Source organism: Canis lupus, chromosome 4 (assembly GCF_011100685.1).
Source record: "Canis lupus familiaris isolate Mischka breed German Shepherd chromosome 4, alternate assembly UU_Cfam_GSD_1.0, whole genome shotgun sequence".
NCBI classification, from domain to species: Eukaryota; Metazoa; Chordata; class Mammalia; order Carnivora; family Canidae; genus Canis; species Canis lupus.
Genome location: NC_049225.1, coordinates 36,668,537 through 36,687,809, shown reverse-complemented (window position 1 = coordinate 36,687,809; position 19,273 = coordinate 36,668,537). Strand labels below are relative to the sequence as shown.

General features: G+C 41.3%; 2 long non-coding RNA genes across 2 annotated transcripts in view; one reads left to right on the top strand and one right to left on the bottom strand.

Annotated features, from left to right (window-relative positions):
* Positions 1-11,335: 11,335 nt before the first annotated feature.
* On the bottom strand, positions 11,336-17,637 carry LOC111095524. Its single transcript, XR_005358100.1, has 3 exons — positions 17,415-17,637; positions 16,555-16,626; positions 11,336-12,447 (listed from the first exon to the last, which is right to left on the bottom strand). It is a non-coding gene; the product is annotated as an uncharacterized LOC111095524 (long non-coding RNA).
* Positions 16,752-19,273, top strand: part of LOC111095523 — a 31,236-nt gene continuing 28,714 nt past the window's right edge. The window contains exon 1 of the long non-coding RNA XR_005358099.1: positions 16,752-16,811. This is a non-coding gene — a long non-coding RNA (uncharacterized LOC111095523). The remainder of the gene's footprint in view (positions 16,812-19,273) is intronic.

Here is a 19,273-nt window from a genome sequence, read left to right as displayed (position 1 = left end):
AACACTGTTGTTTGGTTTGTTCAAATTGTAGTTCATAAACGAAATATTTTAGTGAATTTGACTAATATCTTTGAATTTAGTATTTGTGTTTAAATTGTTAATTTCTATTTTAAAACTAAAAAATGAATCAATAAAACTTTACATCAGTGGTATGATATAGTAGTTGCCTCATACTTTTATAGATGTTTTAAATTTATTTATTTAAAAAATCATGGCAAAACGTACATAAGTTTACCATTTTAGCCATTTTAAAGTGTACAGTTCAGTGCATTAAGTCCATTCATGTTGTTATTCACCCATACCCACCATCCATCTCCAGAACTTTTTCATCTTACAAAGCTGAAGCTCTGTACCCATCAAACAGTAACTCCTCTCTCTCCCCTCCCCTCAGCTCCTGCACTCATTGTTCTACCCTTTGTCTCTGTGAGTTTGACTTTCTAGCTAACTTATAGGAGTGGAATCATATGACAGATGTTTTGGTTTCATTCAAATTCACCTATCGGTTAATTTACTAAACAGTAATAACTGGGCAATTATTTACATACCATTGTATTAAGTCAGATTATGAGAAAGAAAAACAGCCCTTGACATCTGGGTGCTGGCCTGGCACTCACAGTTAGGCCTGAGTGCTCTGTTGAATGTGACCAATTTCACAGAACATCAACATTAGACAAGGTCAAGTAAACAAGACCCTACTCACTACTCAGGTTTGGCCACAAAGACATGAGCATTGTCCAGATCTCCAAAAATGGCCAAATGATCTTCTATCCTGGCTCATATGAATGACTGCTGTTTCTTCAACAGTCCTGACTTTAGCTTTCTTTCTTTCATCCTGTTTTATAGATAACATATGTTGAGATACCTAGTCATAGAATTATACCTCCTTCCAATTCAGAGCAAAGCTCTGAACCCTCCTCCCGAACACCTATCAATGAACCCACATCTCATAATAAATTATTTCCAACTGCTTCTTACTGAGATGCTTCATGGTTCCCCTGTGATGTGTGCTCTTCCTCACAGCAATAAGAAATAAACCCAACTTGTTCAATTGCAGTTGAGCTCCTGGTGGTCTTTGGCTGGAGCACATTGACAGAAATGGGTATTCACCAAGATTCAACAGAAGTCTTCACTACCTTGGACCAGGACCCTTGAATCGGTAATGGTGTGCATATCTGAAATGCCTGTGTCTACCTGCTTGAGGTGTTGCCCAGTCTATGTGCTGGAGGCAAGCTCATGCTGCACTGAGCTCCGCTATTTTGTTGAAACCCTTCAGCATTGACTTTCTTTTGTTTTACTAGGAATAAAGCCTCTTAGGGTTGTTTTGGTTATCTGATTTGATTTGTATCATTCCTTGGTAAAATTGTTTTCTAGCCTTCTAATACTTATTCTATGGTCTGTCTCTCTGGTGTCTTGAGACACCATGAAACATTCTTTTTTTTTTTTTTTGATATTGTAACATGAAAATTCTTTTTTTTAATTCATAAAATTGATGTATAATATTGTATTAGTTTTAGATGAACAACAGTAACTTGAAAAATGTATATATTACAAAATGATCACCATGACAGTAATAGTTAACATTTGTCACTGCACATAGTTGCACATTTTTTTTCTTGTGATGAGAACTTTTAAGATCTACTTTCTTAGGGATGCCTGGGTGGCTCAGCGGTTAGGCATCTGCCTTCAGCCGGGGGTATGATCCTGGAGTCCCAGATCGAGTCCCACGTCCGGCTCCCTGCATGAAGCCTGCTTCTCCCTCTGCTTGTGTCTCTGCCTCTCTCTCTCTCTCTCTGTGTCTCATGAATAAATAAATAAAATCTTTTTTAAAAAAAGATCTATTTTCTTAGCAACTTTCAAGTATGCAATTAACTATATGTATGTATGTATTCAAGTATGTATTATTAACTATAGTCACCATGTTATACATCATATCCCCTGGACTTATTTATTTTATAACTGGAAGTTTGTGCCTTTTGATCACTTTCACCCATTTTGCCTACCCCCATCCCCTGCCTCTGGCAAACACCAATCTGTTCTCTGTTATCTATGAGTTTGGTATTTTTATTTATTTTTATTTATTTATTTATTTATTTATTTATATTTTAAAAATATTTTATTTATTTATTCATGAGAAACACAGAGAGATAGAGAAGCAGAGACATAGGCAGAGGGAGAAGCAGGCTCCATGCAGAGAGCCCGATGTGGGACTCAATCCTGGGACTCCAGGATCACTCCCTGAGCTGAAGGCAGACGCCCAACCACTGAGCCACCCAGGCTCCCAAGTTTGGTATTTTTATTTTTTAATTTTTTATTATTTTTTAAAAATTTATTTATTTATTTATTTATTTATTTATTTATTTATTTTATGATAGTCACAAGAGAGAAAGAGAGAGAGGCAGAGACATAGGCAGAGGGAGAAGCAGGCTCCATGCATCGGGAGCCTGATGTGGGATTCGATCCCGGGTCTCCAGGATCGCGCCCTGGGCCAAAGGCAGGTGCCAAACCGCTGCGCCACCCAGGGATCCCCAAGTTTGGTATTTTTAGATACCACATATAAGTGAGATGATATGATATTTGTCTTTCTCTGTGTGACTTATCTTACTTAGCGTCATGCCTTCTAGGTCCATCCATATTGTTGCAAATAGCAGTATTTCCTCCTTTTTATGGCTGAATAATATTCCACGGTATGCATATACCACATCTTCTTTATTTATTTATCCATTGATGGACGCTTAGGTTGTTTCCATGTCTTGGCTGTTGTAGATAATGTTGCAGTGAACATGTGAGTGTGGATATCTCTTTTTGAGATAATTATTTCTTTTTTTTTTTTTTTTTCAGATAATACCCAGTAGTAGAATTCCTGGATCATATGGAACATCCATACTCTTTTCCATAGTGGCTGCACTAATTTGCATTCTTACCAACAGTGTGCAAGGGTTTTCTTTTCTCTACATCCTCACCAGCACCTGTTATTTCTTGAAGATGAAAATTCTTTTTTTTTTAAGATTTTATTTATTTATTCATGAGAGACACACAAAGAAAGAGAGAGGCAGAGACACAGGCAGAGGGAGAAGCAGGTTCCACGCAGGGAGCTTGATGTGGGACTCGATCCCAGGTCTCCAGGATCAGGCCCTGGGCTGAAGGCAGTGCTAAACCGCTGAGCCACCCGGGCTGCCTTAAGGTGAACATTTTTTAGGGAAAGATGGGCATAAACCAGATTAACCTGTTTTCCAGCTGGCCCCATGGGCCTTTGGACATACTTTGTCTTAGGTCATCATTTTAAAACCTTAAAGGATTTCTTCTTTGTTCCTTATGTTGCAGAGAACTATTTTGTTCAGTTTATTCCACCTGAATTTAGGAAGTTCGTTCTGGCCCTGGTGGGTGATAACTGTTAGGCCTCTGGCCAAGGTCCAGAAAAATAGAGTTATACATGTACCATCCTGTGGGCGACCACGGACTAGCTGGAGTAACTGAACCAAACCAGGCCCGGACTTGCATCCCTCATTCACTCAAAAGGCTTGGGAGCCTAAACGGTGAATGGTTGGTAGACGCTTGAGAAAGGGCTTGAGCAATGGTTCTCAGGGCTCACTTGTACGTGATCGCCCACATAACACAATAGATACAACTTATTCTGGCCTGGTCATAAATGTAAATAAGGGTCTGTGCTGTCCTTGCTGGTCTGTTTACCATATCTAATATTCCTTTGAAGTATGCACATCTGGAGCAACAAGCTTATCTATTTACCAAGGTCTTCTGGCACCTGTGAGTCTGTCTTGCATGCTGAGAAAGGGGAACTTTGGAGGGTTTCACAAACCTGCTAAAAACAAACACCTTCTTAGCTTTGTTTTGCTCATGCTATAAAATGTTGTAAACCCTTGAATACAGCTGGCACTGCTTGGACATCATCCACTGTGTCCTGCCTGTCCCCATCTCTTTACTTTTCTTTTATTTTCCTCATCCCCTTATCCTCAGGACCCTGAACGTGTTGCCGCAGTGCATGCAACACCATCCTTATGGACAATTCAGTTCCATGGCTTCTTTCTCATTTAAAACTATGCCTACTCCAGGTCAAACACTTACTTCCTGTATGTTTTCTCACTGTAATACCACCAACTTGTATGCTTGGTTCTCTAAGTGGTACAATTTCACTAGTGATTGTTGGATTTGCAGTGGCCACTTTGGGGAGATTTTGACATTGAAAAGATTGTTCAATTAGGACAAAGTATTTAGAACAAAGATTGTTCATATATCAGGACAAAAAGCAAAGAAACCCTCACGAATCCTCTTGCATATCAAAAAGATAGTTTTATTTAATGTAGGAAGCACAGCACTCCTTCATTTCCATACCTCAGAGATTAATAAGGGCTGGCTTTCTAATTGTATGGCTTAAGAAAATAGTCAAGGGTCCAAGTTACTGTCTAAATCAGCTGTAATGTAGTTTCTTTGTTTTTCTTTTCTTTTTAAAAATATTTTATTTATTTATTATTTATTTATTTATTTATGTATTTATTTAGAGAGAGGGAGAGAAACAGTGCATGAGCAGGGGGAGGGGCAGAGGAGGAGGGAGAGAATCTCAAGCAGATTCTGCACCAAACATGGAGAACAAAGTGGGGCTCTATCTCATGATCCTGAGACCGAGACATGAGACCCTGGGACCACAACCTGAGCTGAAACCGAGAGTTGGACACTTAATCAACTGGTTTCTTTTTTCTTTTCTACATGTAAACTTTCTTCTCTCTCCTTGTAGAGGAGATGGAAGTAGGCTTTTAAAATGACAATTTTAAAAGGGTGCCTGGGTGGCTTAGTGGTTAAGGGTCTGCTTTTGGCTTAGGTTGTGATCCCGGGGTCCTGGGATTGAGTCCCACATTGGGCTCCCTGCATGGAGCCTGCTTCTCCCTCTGCCTTTGTCTCTGCCTCTCTCTGTGTGTCTCTCATTAATAAAGAAATAAAGTAAAATAAAATAAAAATAAAATGACAATTTCATATTGGTCTAAAGCCAGGTTCTTCTCAATCCTTTTGTTCCTCTCTCCTCGATTCCCTCTCAGGAAATTCTAAAAATTAGCTATTAAAAAAACTACAACTGCATAAAGCAAAACCCCCAGAACATTCTTAGTTATATGCACACTAGAAATATCTAACTCTAAAAAACAGTAAGTAAGAACGAAAAGGTTATCAATTGTAGTTTTTGATATGTGTGTGGACACACAAAAATTTATGTTCAGAATAGCTTTTGTTGTAAGATAGAAAAAGCTTTAATTCCAAGCTAAAAGAGCTTTTTTTTTTTTTTGGCATGAGTGAGTCTTTAAAAAGTTGCTTACCATATAAAAATAATGTTAGCACCGTATTTTGGTTTGTACAAGACCAAGGGTAAATTTCACATGAATTGAACTTTCCTAAATTTCCTGGTTGATTTCTTGAGTTAAGTTACCACTGTTTCTGTAACTTGTTTTGAATGAAAGATGATATGTATACAATTTTATTTAACTAAATGAAGTTAGTTCAAATAATGGAATTTTTTATTGTGGGAAAAATACGTTATAACATAAAATTTACCACTTTAGCTATTTAAAAAAAGATTTTATTTATTTATTTTAGAGAGAAAAAGAGAGGGGAGGGGCAGAGGGCGAAAGAGAATCTCAAGCAGACTGCACTGAGCTCAGAGCTCAATGTGGGGCTCGATCATGTGATCCTGAGACCACGACCTGAGCTCAAATCAAGAGTCAGACGCTTAACTGACTGAGCCACCCAGGCACTTCAATTTTTTTTTAAACTTTATTTTTAGAGAATAGATTCACAGCAAATTGAATGGAAAGTGCATGGAATTACTATAAACCTTCTGCACCCACATGTGCATAGTCTCACCCACTTTCAACATCCTATACTAAGACGGTACATTTGTTATAATTAATGAACCTACACTGACACGTTATTACCCAAAGTCCATAGTTTACATTAGGGTTCACTCTAGATGCTGTACATTCTATGGATTTTGATAGATGTAGAATGACAAGTATCAATCATTATAGTATCATACCCAACAGTTTCACTACCCTAAATATCATTCATGGTCTGCCTATTCATCCCTTCTTCCCTCCCGATCCCCAACAACCAGTGATCTTTTTTACTGTCTCCATAATTTTGCCTTTTCCAGAGCTTCATATAATTGGAATCATATAATGTGTAGCCTTTTCAGATTGGCTTCTTTCACTTAGCAACATGCATTTGAGGTTCTTTCATGTCTTTCTATGGCTTTGAGCTCATTTCTTTTTAGCACTGCATAATATTCCATTGTCTGGATGTACTACAGTTTTATTTACCTAGTGAAGGACATCTTAGTTGCTTCCAAGTATTATAGCTTTGAATCAAGCTACTATAAACATCAGTATGCCTATTTTTGTGTGGACATAAGTTTTCAACTTATTTGGGTAAATAAATAACAAGGGTATGATTGCTCGATGGTATAGTAAGAGTAAGTTTAGTTCTGGAAGAAACTGCCAAACAGTCTTCCAAAGCAGTTGTACCATTTTTTATTTCACTAGCAGCGAACGAGAACTCCTAGTGCTCCACATCTTCACATGCATTTGCTGTTTTCCTGTTCTGGATTTTGGCCATTCTAATAGTTGTATGGTGGTATCTCATTGTCGTTTTAATTTGCATTTCCCTGATGACACGATGTGGAACATCTTTTCATATGTTTATTTTCCATTTGTATTTCTTCTTTGGTGAGTTGTCTGTTCAGGTCTTTTGCTCCATTTTTTAATTGGATTGTTAGTTTTCTTATTGCTGAGTTTTAAGACATGGAAGAACATTTTTAAAAAGATTTTATTTATTTATTCATGAGAGACACAGAGAGAGAGAGGCAGAGACACAGGCAGAGGGATAAGCAGGCTCTCTGTAGGGAGCCTGATGTGGGACTTGGTCCCAGGACCCCAAGATCACGTCCTGAGCTGAAGGCAGACGCTTAACCGCTGAGCCACGCAGGCATCCCATGGAAGAACATTGAATGCATATTGCTAAGTGAAAGAAGTCAGTTTGTACTAGCATAGCCCTTTATGTAGGAATTTGAGCAGCTACTATTTGCTAGGAGCAGCTACTATTTGCTAGGTGCTGTTTTTTTTTTTTTTTATAACTTTTGGGCAAAATAGTATTCAAGGAATATCACATATGTGTATGTAAAAATTCAACTTTATTGTGAAGTGTATCATACATAGAGTAGAGTACATAAAATGAATATTTTGGAAGTTGGAGGTTGAATAGTTGGAAGAGAAATAATGTGGATAGCTGCATACCCATCACTCAGGTTAGGGAATAGACTGTTCCCAGAATAAGTAATCTCCTGTGTGCCCCTACACTATAAAACATTCCATGTCCCCCACATCCTTCCAGATAACCACTAACCTTAGTTATTAATTAGTATTAGTCTTTTTTGCTTTCTTTTGTAGTTTTACTATAAATAATGTACTCCTAAATAATGCATTGTGTAGTGTTGAAACCCCCCTTAGGAAACTTAAACCTTCCTGTAAATGGAAAAGGCAGTATGGTCATTGTCAGATAAAGTTCCAGAAGATAAGCTGAGCAGAGGTTCTGGGGCATAGCCTTGGCTTCACTGTCCTTGAAAGTTTCTAAGGGCCCCTCCCAAAGAAGTCAGTGTGCAAGATCATGAGTGAGGCCTGGATGGTCTCACTGTAGTTGGGATATCCCACAGGGCTGACGGAGTTCACAGGCGCTGCACATCTGGCAGTAATATGATGGGAAAGGGGTATTTCTATGCAGTGCGCTGAGCATGCCCAGCAGAGAGAGGAGAGTAGAAACTTTTTTTTATATAAACCAAGTACAAATTAAAATTAGGATCAGGCTCAGCTGGGCATCTGTCTTCTGGTTATTATTATTATTATTATTTTAATTTTCACGCATTGCTATTTACTCTTCCCTTTTTTAAAAATTTTATTTTATTTTTGTTTAAATTTATTTATTCATGAGAGACACAGAGAGAGGCAGAGACTCAGGCAGAGGGAGAAGCAGGCTCCATGCAGGGAGCCCGACGTGGGGCTCGATCCGGATCTCCAGGATCATGCTCTGGGCCAAAGGCAGGGACTAAACCGCTGGGCCACCCAGGGATCCCCTACTCTTCCTTTTTTTTTTTTTTTTTTTTTTTAAGATTTATTTATTTACTTATTCAGAGAGAGCAAGAGAGAGGCAGAGACACAGGCAGAGGGAGAAGCAGGCTCCATGCAGGGAGCCCAACGTGGGGCTCGATCCTGGGTCTCCAGGATCACACCCGGGGCTGCAGGTGGCGCTAAACCGCTGCACCACCGGGGCTGCCCAACTCTTCCCTTTTTAAAAAAAGATTTTATTTATTTATTCATGAGAAATACACACACATACAGAGAGAGAGAGAGAGAGACAGAGAGAGAGAGAGAGAGAGAGAGAGGAAGGAAAAGCAGGCTCCGTGCAAAGAGCCCAATGTGGGACTCGATCCCAGGATTCCAGTAGCATGCCCTGGGCTGAATGCAGGAGCCAAAGCTGAGCCACCCAGGGATCCCTTGTCTTCTGGTTATAAGATGATGAAGTGAAGATGGACACCCAGGGATTCTCCTTCAACATTCTTCTGGGCGGGGGGTTCCTTCATTTCCTCTGTGTTCCTTTCTGTCCTTTCAGTTTTGTTAACCCATCTCTTTCTCTTTTGTTTTGGTGAACAACTTCTCCCAGGAGCCTTTCAAGAAGAGGTGTTTGGGAGGTCCATTTTTTTAGACCTTGTATGTGTGAAAACATCTATATTCAATCTTCCTGCTTGATTGATAGTTTGTTTTGGATACAGAATTGTATATGGAAATAATACTCCTTTAATATTTTGAAATGACTACTCTCTTGTCTTATTTCCAGTGTGGTTTTGATAAATTTAAAGCCATCTGACTCTTGATCTTTTTGTATATGTGACTTGTTTTTTCCTCTCTCTCTTAAGGTAGGTTAGAATTTTCCATTTGCCCTGAGTGTTCTGAAACTTCACAGTAATTTTCCCTGGTGCGGGCCTATAGATTTTTGAAGGGTATTCCAACCTTCAAATCAAGATCTTCAGTTCTGGCAAAATTCCTTCAATTACTATTATTTATTATGATTGTTGATTATCTCCTCCCTTCCATTTTCTCATTTAGATGTTTAAGGAGAGTTGCTCTAACTTTTCTCATAATTAATCTTTTTTTCTATCCCTTTTCCTTTGCTTTACTTCCTGAGATTTTTCTCAAATTATCTTCCAACTTTTACATTGCATTTTTCTTTTAAAAATTTTTAACATTTATTTTATTTTTTAAAAAAGATTTATTTATTTATTCATGAGAGACACAGACATAGGCAGAGGGAGAACTAGACTCCCGGCAGGGAGCCTGATGTAGGATTTGATCCCGGATTCTGGAATCATACCCTGAGCCGAAGGTAGACGCTCAACCACTGAGCCACCAAGATGTCCCCTCCCCCACCTTTTTTTTTAAAGATTTTATTTATTTGACACAGATCAAGAGAGACAGAGAGAGAGAGAGAGAGAGAGAGAGACAAGGAGGGGGAGTAGCAGAGGGAGAGGGAGAAGCAGGCTCTTTGCTAAGCAGGGAGCCTGATGAGGGGCTCGATCTCTGGACCCTGGGAACATTACCTGAGCAAAGGCAGATGCTTAACCAGCTGAGCCACCCAGGTGCCCCCCCCCCTTTTTTTTTAAATTTAGATTCAATTTACTTAACAGATATACCTTGCATTTTTCCATTTATGCTTTCAGGTTTTATTTACTTACTTATTTATTAAAGATTTATTGGGGTGCTTGGGTGGCTCAGTTGGTTGGGCATCTGCCTTCTGCTCAGGTTATTGTCTCAGTATCCTGGGATTGAGCCCTGTGTTGGGCTCCCTGCTCAGTGGGGATCCTGCTTCTCCCTCTCCTTCTGCCCCTCCTCCCTGCTTGTGTGCTCTCTCTTTCTCTCTCACTCAAAAAATTTTTATGTATTTGAAAGGGGGAGGCAGAGGAAGAGGAAGAGAATCTCTAGCAGACTCCTCAGTGAGTGCAGAGCCTGACACAGGGCTTAATCCCAGGACCCTGAGATCATGACCTGAGCTGAAATCAAGAGTCAGACACTTAACAGACTGAGACACCCAGGTCTCCTATGGTTTCAGGTTTTGTTTTTTTTTAAGATTTTATTTATTCATGAGAGACATAGAGAGAGAGAGGCAGAGACATAGGCAGAGGGAGAAGCAGGCTCCATGCAGGGAGCCTGATGTGGGTCCTGCCTGGGTTGAAGGCAGCGTCAAACTGCTGAGCCACTGGGGCTACCCTGCTTTCAGGTTTTAAATTCCCAAGAGTAGTTTTTTCCTTCTTCTTCTGAATCTTTCTTCTTCCTTTTTTCCTTCCCTCCTAGCCCTTCCTTCCTTCTATCCTTCTTCCCTTTCTTTGTTCTTTCTTTTTAGAAACAGCATTCTTTTTTTTAATTTTTATTTATTTATGATAGTCACACACACACACACAGAGAGAGAGAGAGAGAGAGAGAGAGAGAGAGAGAGGCAGAGACACAGGCAGAGGGAGAAGCAGGCTCCATGCACCGGGAGCCCGATATGGGACTCGATCCCGGGTCTCCAGGATCGCGCCCTGGGCCAAAGGCAGGCGCTAAACCGCTGCGCCACCCAGGGATCCCTAGAAACAGCATTCTATTATTTGTTTTAAGGGCATATATAATATATATACCCATATATATTAGAGATTATTTAATTTATTTGAGACAGAGAGATAGCAAGAGAGAGAGCATGAGCAGAGGGGAGAGGGAGAAGCAGTTTCCCTGTAAGTAGGAAGCCTGCTATGGGGCTTGATCCCAGGACCCTGGGATCATGATCTGAGCTGAAGGCAGACACTTAACCAACTGAGCCACCCAGTACCCCAACGATATATATATTTTTAAATATCAATGATAGCTTTAAAAATCTTACTAATTTTAAAGTTTACATGCAGTAGTATTCACTTATTTGGGTGTACAATTTGAAGGGTTTTTTTTTTTTTTTTAATTTTTTTTTTTTTATTTTTTTATTTATGATAGCCACAGAGAGAGAGAGAGAGGCGCAGAGACACAGGCAGAGGGAGAAGCAGGCTCCATGCACCGGGAGCCCGACGTGGGATTCGATCCCGGGTCTCCAGGATCGCGCCCTGGGCCAAAGGCAGGCGCCAAACCGCTGCGCCACCCAGGGATCCCCGAAGGGTTCTTTTTTTTAAAAAAAGATTTTATTTATTCATGAGAAACACACAGAGAGAGAGAGAGAGAGAGAGAGAGGCAAAGACACAGGCAGAGGGGGAAGCAGGCTCCATGCAAGGAGCCCGATGTGGGACTCGATCCCAGGACTCTGGGTAGACACTTAGCCAACTGAGCTACCCAGATGCCCCTAATTTGAAGAGTTCTAACACATACATAAAATGTTCTTTCCCTGAATAGCATCTATTTCCTATAGTGTCTATTACCTCCACATTGATTTTTTTTCTCTTTTGCTTCAATGTGTTAGACATTTTTCTCAGATGTCTGGCAACTCCTGGTTCCTTGTTCATTGTTTATGATTAAAACTGGAGGCTATAAGGGATGCCTGGATGGCTCAGTGGTTGAGCATCTATCTTCAACTCAGGTCGTGATCCCGAGGTCCTGGGATAGAATCCTGCATCAGACTCCTAGCAGGGAGCCTGCTTTCCCCTCTTCCTATGTCTCTGCCTCTTTCTCTGTGTCCCTCATGACTAAATAAATAAAATCTTTAAAAAAGGGTAAGAATCTTTAAAAAACAAAACAACTGGGGACTAGGGAAACGTAATGGGAGCTCCACAGTGGGTGATGATGTGAGCCATTTGCTGGGGGTCAGATTTTCCAGGAAAAAGCCCTCCAATCTCCTGCCTAGAGGGAGGGGTGTGGCTGCCATCACCACCAGGCCCTGAGCTGGGGTTGGGGAAGTAGGGGGCATCCTTGCATTTAGCATTTTCTATGCATTCAGTTACTTAACTGACTGTTTTTGCTATGCCATCCTGTCTTATTCCCTTAAGTATATCTTTATTACTTATTAGCTTAGACTAGTATCTATTTACTCTTCTGCTGGGAAAGATGAGAAAGTCAGCATATTTGTATTCTCTTCCACCACTTCTGAAGCCAGTTTTTAAAATTATTTCTAAATCTGTGTCCTGGAGCCATAAATCCTGCAGTTGTTTTTGTCTCTGCTGTACATTTAAATGCATTCAGTACAAAACCACTGACTTTGTTGCTGGCGTAGTCACTAGTTTTTCTATTCATCTTTGGCTGAAAATCATCTTCTATGACAGTGCTTCTCCAACTTTTATGTTCATAAGATTCACCTGGGGATCATGTGAAACTGCTGATTCTGGTTAAGTAGATCTAGGACGGGGCTTGAAAGTCTGCAAGTCTGACTGGCATCTCCCACATGAGGCTGATGCTGTAGATGACAGAGCAAGTAGTGAGATTCTAGCAGGCTATATACCTGTTATATATACTATATATATATGCTATATGCTATATATATATATATATACACACACATACTGGAGATATATATATATATATAATTGGAGTTTGATTTACCAACATATAGTATATCACTCAGTGCTCATCCCGGCAAGTGCCCCCCTCAGTCTGTCACCCAGTCACTCCAACCCCCCGCCCACCTCCCCTTCCACTACCCCTTGTTCATTTCCCAGAGTTAGGTGTGTCTCATGTTGTCACCCTCACTGATATTTCCCACTCATTTTCTCTTCTTTCCCCTAAAATCCCTTTCACTATTTCTTATATTCCCCATATGAGTGAAACCATATGATGATTGTCCTTCTCCGATGGACTTATTTCACTCAGCATAGTATTCTCCAGTTCTATCCACATGGAAGCAAATGGTGGGTATTTGTCATTTCTAATGGCTGAGGAATATTCCATTGTATACATAAACCACCTCTTCTTTATCCACTCATCTTTCGATGGACACCAAGGCTCCTTCCACAGTTGGGTTATTGTGGACGTTGCTGCTATAAACATCGGGGGCAGGTGTCCTGGCGTTTCACTGCATCTGTATCTTTGGGGTAAATCCCCAGCAGTGCAATTGCTGGGTCATAGGGCAGATCTATTTTTAACTCTTTGAGGAACCTCCACACAGTTTTCCAGAGTGGCTGCACCAGTTCACATTCCCATCAACAGTGCAAGAGGCTTCCCCTTTCTCTACCTCCTCTCCAACATTTGTGGTTTCCTGCCTTGTTAATTTTCCCCATTCTCACTGGTGTGAGGTGGTATCTCATTGTGGTTTTGATTTGTATTTCCCTGATGGCAAGTGATGCAGAGCATTTTCTAGCAGGTTCTTCATGAGTTCTGAAACTTTGAAAACATCTCTCTGTTGCCTTGATACTTGTGTGAAATTTGGGCATGAAGTTGGGTCATATTTATTTTCCTCCATGACTTTGTAGACATTGCTGCATTATCTGCTGATATTGAAGGTTGCTTGGAGTTTCTGAAGGCAGCCTGATCTATCCCTTCCAAGTGGCTTGATTTTTGTGTGCTTGTTTCTTTTTGGCTTGAATGCCATGAGATTCTTGCTTTATCTGAAATTCAGTGTCTTTGCAGGCAATGTCTCAGTGCTGACTGATGTATGAGAGCTGTTTTCTGGGATAGGGTGTAGTGCCATTTTGAATGCGTGGATTCAAAGTTTCTTCTATTTGGTAAGAGTCACCTGATTTTTGTCTTGTTTTCACCTGAGTCATTTTTTAAAAACTAAGATATATTTCACATCCTATTATTATAGTATATTTATCCTCTTAAATATACAATTCAGTGGTTCTTAGTACAGTTGCAAGATTGTGCAACCATCACTACTATCTACTTCCAGAACATTTTCATTGCCCCAAAAGGAAACCCCATACCTATTAGGGGACATTCTCTGTTTCTTTCCTTCTCCAACCAATGACAGTTTACTAACCTACTTCTGTCTCTATGGATTTGTCTATTCTGGACAATTCACAGAATTGGGATCATACAATATTATGACATTTGTGTCTTTTTCCTTTCATGTAGCATAATGTTTTCAAGGTTCATCCATGTCATAGCATGTATAGAATTTCCTTCCTTTTTATGGATGAATAATATTCTATTGTATGGAGAGATGGCATTTTGTTTATTCATTAACTGATAGACATTGAGTTGTTTCTACTACCTGCTATTTTCTTTTTATTTTTTAAAAATATTTTATTTATTTGAGAGAGAGAGAGAGAGAGAGAGAGAGAATGAGCAGGGAGGAGGGGCAAAGGGAGAGGGAGAAGCAGACTCCCCACTGAGCAGGGAAGCCTGATGTAGGGCTCTATCTCAGGACTCTGAGATCATGACCTGAGCCACAGGCAGATGCTTAACTGACTGAACCACTCAGATCCCCCTACTATCTGTTATTTTAAAATCGTTTTTGAGTATTTCTTTTCTTTCTCTTGTTTCTTCAGGCATTCCAACTATGTGTCTAGTAGATCCCTTTTGCTCTGTGTCTACCATTTTTCTCTAATCCTTTTTCCTTATTCACTCTATTTCAATCATCTTTCTTAATTTTCTCAGTCCTCTCCTTTCCGTCTTTGCTTGTTATCCTCAGTGCCTTCCCATCCTCTCCTGGCCTCATGTGTAGCCTTTCATTCATCGACAGTCAAATTCTCATCTTTCTCTTTTTCCTGAGCTCTGCTAGAAAAATTTGTTTCCATTTCTTTCTGCTCTTCTACCATTTCTTCACTGCGCACTTATATTTTGACTTTGTCTCACATAATGGAAGTGATACACTTTGTACATTCTGTGAGTTCTTGGAGGAAAAGCTTTGTTCATAATAATTCCCTGCGATAAAATCTTTTTGAGAAATGTTCTTCATTTGCTCCTTTACTTAATCTCTATCTTCCTCCCTGCCACTGCCACCCCCTGCCTCCCCACTACAGATTCTTTGCCTATTCATTTTGTGGTTGAATTCTTCTTAGATTAACTGTTTTCACAAAGATGATACTGGGGAGAGGCCAGAGTATTTGCACTATCTCATGGGGAAGCCTAATAAGAAGGTGTTTGGGTCTGAGGCTGCTAACCTCTCCTTTGCTGAACTGATAAAGAGCAGCAGCTGTAGGGCTGTTACCTCTCCTGGAGTCCCTTTCTGCTTCCCAAGGTTTGCCAGGTGCTCCTTATCTCTCTTAGCTCCGTGTCTCCTTCCACTCTACTGTATCAAATGTGCTTGTTTTCTTGGCCTCTAGATCTGTGTTCTGTGTTGGCCCTGCCTTGAAGGTCTCCCTATATGGCCTCGTAAAGAGCTATGGGCTCCTGCCTATATGGCCTGCTGTTCCTGCCCTTGGCAGTCCTTCTCATTGATTCTACAATTTGGAGTTAGAGGTTTCCCTCCTTAAATCAAAGATGAGGAGTTGCTATTCCTCATTTTCTTTGCTGCTTTTCATGGGTTTGGGGGAAGAGGCAGACAGAAAGTCATAAGAAGTCATGGTCATATGTACTTCTTGATAAAAGAACACCAAAAGTAAATGCTTAAGAAGAACTAATGAAGATTTGGAGCTACCAGTCCCTTCCTTAATTATAAAATGAACGCAAAATTAAATACACATAAATTTCTGAATTTAGCTCAAAATTGTTACAGGGGTACTTACCCCCTCCCCCATACATATTCTAGTTTATGATAGTAAAAATACATGAAATGCTTCCTTCAAAACCAAATTTCAAATGTATTATATAGTTCATATTTTAACTCAAACCACACCAAAAGTTGCTTCTGAATTTGAAGAAAATCCAGCCATCTCCATAATATGGTAGCAAACAATTATCTTATAGGAAGGCAGAAATACTACATTATACAAAGGAGCAATGGGTGTAAAACACTTGGCAAACTGTTGCTCCCATTTGAAATCAACATTGGGTTTTTCTCTCTGCCGCTTCTTCTCCATTAATTCATATCAGGAACCCATCCAGTGAGACCCCTTTGGGGAAATGAAGCTCTTCATCAGGCCTGGGCCCTTAGGAGGGTACCTGGGCATCTCTCACCTGGTGCTGTGTTGGGCCCTTGCAGGGTATGTGTCTCTTGACTTTGATTTGGGCCTCTGTCTCTCAGGAGCATTATGACCTATAAAGGCCCATAGCTCTTTGTGAGGCTGCCAGAGGCTCAAAATTCCCTGAAGTCATGATTGCCCAGGGCTCTCAGCCTTGGTGTTTTCCAACTCAGCTGCTAAAGTCAGTTCTCCAGGTCATCTGGCCTCTGTCTCCACTGTGCTTGGTGTTCTCCACTTCTCCCTACAGGCTATTGCTGTCCTTATGGCAGTCTTCACAGCCTCCCCATGGCTTAAGTGAAACCTGGGTCCCTCCCTTGTGACCCCTCATTATCCCTTGCCTGAGCCTCTTGGTGCTATTAAAAAGAAACAGCAGGACCCAGTAGAGTCACTTGTTCTGAGCCCTATGTTAGCAAACCAAGACTTAATACCTAATCTCATTGTAGTTTCTGTCCCTTTCAGGAATATAATCTTAACTGGTGAGTATTGGTGAGTTAATCCACCTGATAGATCTCTTTCCTTCCCCAAAGGCAGGTGATCTTGCTTGAAACAATCCATGCATTTTCCTCTTCTGCCTATAAAAGTTTAAAAAAAGATTTTATTTATTTGACAGAGAGAGAACACACAAACTGGGGGCGGGGTGGTGGCAGAGGACTTGCAGACTCCCTGCTGAGTGGGAGCCTGACTTGGAGCTCGATCCCAGGACCTCAAGATCATGACCTGAGCCGAAGGCAGATGCTCAACTGACTGAGCCACCCAGGTGACCCTAAAAGCTTTCTATTTTGTATAGCTTCTTGCAGCTCCTTTCTATCTGCTGGATGGGATGCTGGCCTATTCATGAATTATTGAATAAAGCCAACTGGATCTTCAAATTTACTTAGTTGAATTTTTCAAAACCATGCCCAAGATGAGATTGGAGTGTCCCCATGCTGTAGCCACCTCCCCATAATTCTGCCCTGCTGTCCCTTTGAAATCCTGTTTGGGCTCATTACCCTTCTCTATATTCCTCCCCACTACCCTGGAAGCTCTGGACCTGTGGCTTTTGGCTTCTGCTGTAGGCCTGGGAAATTTCCAGGGCTCACTCTACTGTGAAGAGTTATCACTGTACTTCCCCTGGATGCGCACAGCACATCATTCCCTCCACCCCCTTATGATCCTGATCCCTGGGCATAGTTCTATTTATGTGAGTGTCTCTCCCAGACCACTAGTCTTACTCGTTTGTGTCCCATTGTCAAAGTGAGAGTCAAGCCCTTGATCCCCCCTAGGTCTGTTTTAAGAATAAATGAAAAGACTAAAAGGAAGGAAGGCAGGCAGAGAAATAGTCTCTGCTCTCCTCTGCTGTCCATCATGCTCCTGCCCCCACCTGGAAGCCTTTCTCTGTTTGCCAGTTCCACAGGACACTTCCTTCCTCCTCCTTCTTCCCTCTATAGCCCTCATCCTCTGGGACAAGTCCTCCTGTCCCTGCCTTCTGTTCTACTTCTTCCTTCTTCTTAGGTTAAGGGAGGCAGCTGGAGGCCAGAGCGGCCTGTGGCCAGTAGAGGGCAGGCATCCTCCCATTTGAGACGATTGCCTGTCTCAGTGCCCGGGACAGGCCAGGGAGGCGCAGGTGAGATTAAATAATGGTGCCTTGGTACTGACCCCTTGGCCATCCTGGTGTCTGCAGCTGGTGCTTTGCTCAACAGCCTCTGCAGGGAAGGATTTGACGATTGACTTGGGGGTACCTGCTGTCCTAGGAGGCCTTAGGGAGGACCAGGAAGAGATGAGGTTCTGGAGAAGGTGGGTGACTTGAGTCTCCATTGGTGAGAGGCTCAGGGAACTGATGGGGGAGAGAGGCCAAGGAGGGGCATGGGAAGAGCTGGAGAGGGAGAATTGGAAGGCCCAGGTTGGTGGTCCCCTCTGTACAGCTGTTCATTGCTGCCTGCTGTCCACTCTTCTATTCCAAAGTGTCACAGACAAATAGAGGGAGCAGACTGTCTAGGAACTTTCCTGGAGCTAGAAAAGAGTGGGTGGAGGGTCAAAGAGTTGTGTTTGACCAGGTCTGATTCTTCCACCTATTTATTCCTTTTAAAATATTATGAGGGGCGCCTGTGTGGCTCAGTCTGTTTCAGCTCAGGTCATGACCTCAGGTTTGTGGGATCAAGCCCCATGTTGGGCTCTGAGTTGGCATGGAGCCTGCTTGGAATACTATCTCTCCCTCTGCTCCTCTACCTTGCACCACTGCTTGTGCTATAAATAAATAAATAAATAAATAAATAAATAAATCGGCAAACAGACAAATACAGAAGTTTGACAGTGGACTCATATACTCTTTTTTTTAAGATTTATTTTTAGAGAGAGTGTGCGAGAGGGAGAGAGAATCCCACATGGAATATGGAGCACGATGAGGGGCTCCTAGGCGCCCCCTAAATGTATTCTTTAGATTGAATAATTACCAAGATTATGTTGTATTTGCTTTGTCACTTTGTATTTTCAGGCATCTCGGACATTTTGCCATTTTACCTTTAAACTTTGGTATATATATCTTTAAAAAAAATGACTGTTTCCTTTATAACCATAATGCCATTATCATACTTAAATTAACAATGGTTCTTTGGTGTCAACTATTAACAGTTCATAGATGAATTTTTTAGTGTATTTTTACTGTTATGTGTAAAGGCCCGACATTTGGACACGATGATAACTCTTTAAGTCTGTTTTCTTTTTTTAAAAAAGATTTTATTTATTTATTTGAGGGAGGGGAGAATGCACAAGTGGGAGGAAGGGGCAGAGGGAGAGGGAGATGCAGACTCCTCACTGAGCAGGGATCCCTACACAGGGCTCGATCCTGGGACCCTGAGATCATGACCTGAGCTGAAGGCAGACGCTTAATTGACTGAGCCACCCAGGCACCCCTCTTTAAGTCTGTTTTATTTTTTATTTTTTAAATATTTTATTTATTTATTCATGAGAGACACACACAGAGAGAGAGGCAGAGACACAGGCAGAGGGAGAAGCAGGCTCCATGCAAGGAGCCCGATGTGGGACTCGATCCTGGGTCTCCAGGATCACACCCTGGGCTGCAGGCGGCGCCAAACCGCTGCGCCACCAGGGCTGCCCTTAAGTCTGTTTTAATGGCAAGCAGTCTCCCTTTTATTCTGAGTCAATGACTGATCATCCTGTAGAATGGCTCTCAGTCTGTCTGTACAGTAGGCAATATTGCAGCTCTGCTCAGCATCCCTTACT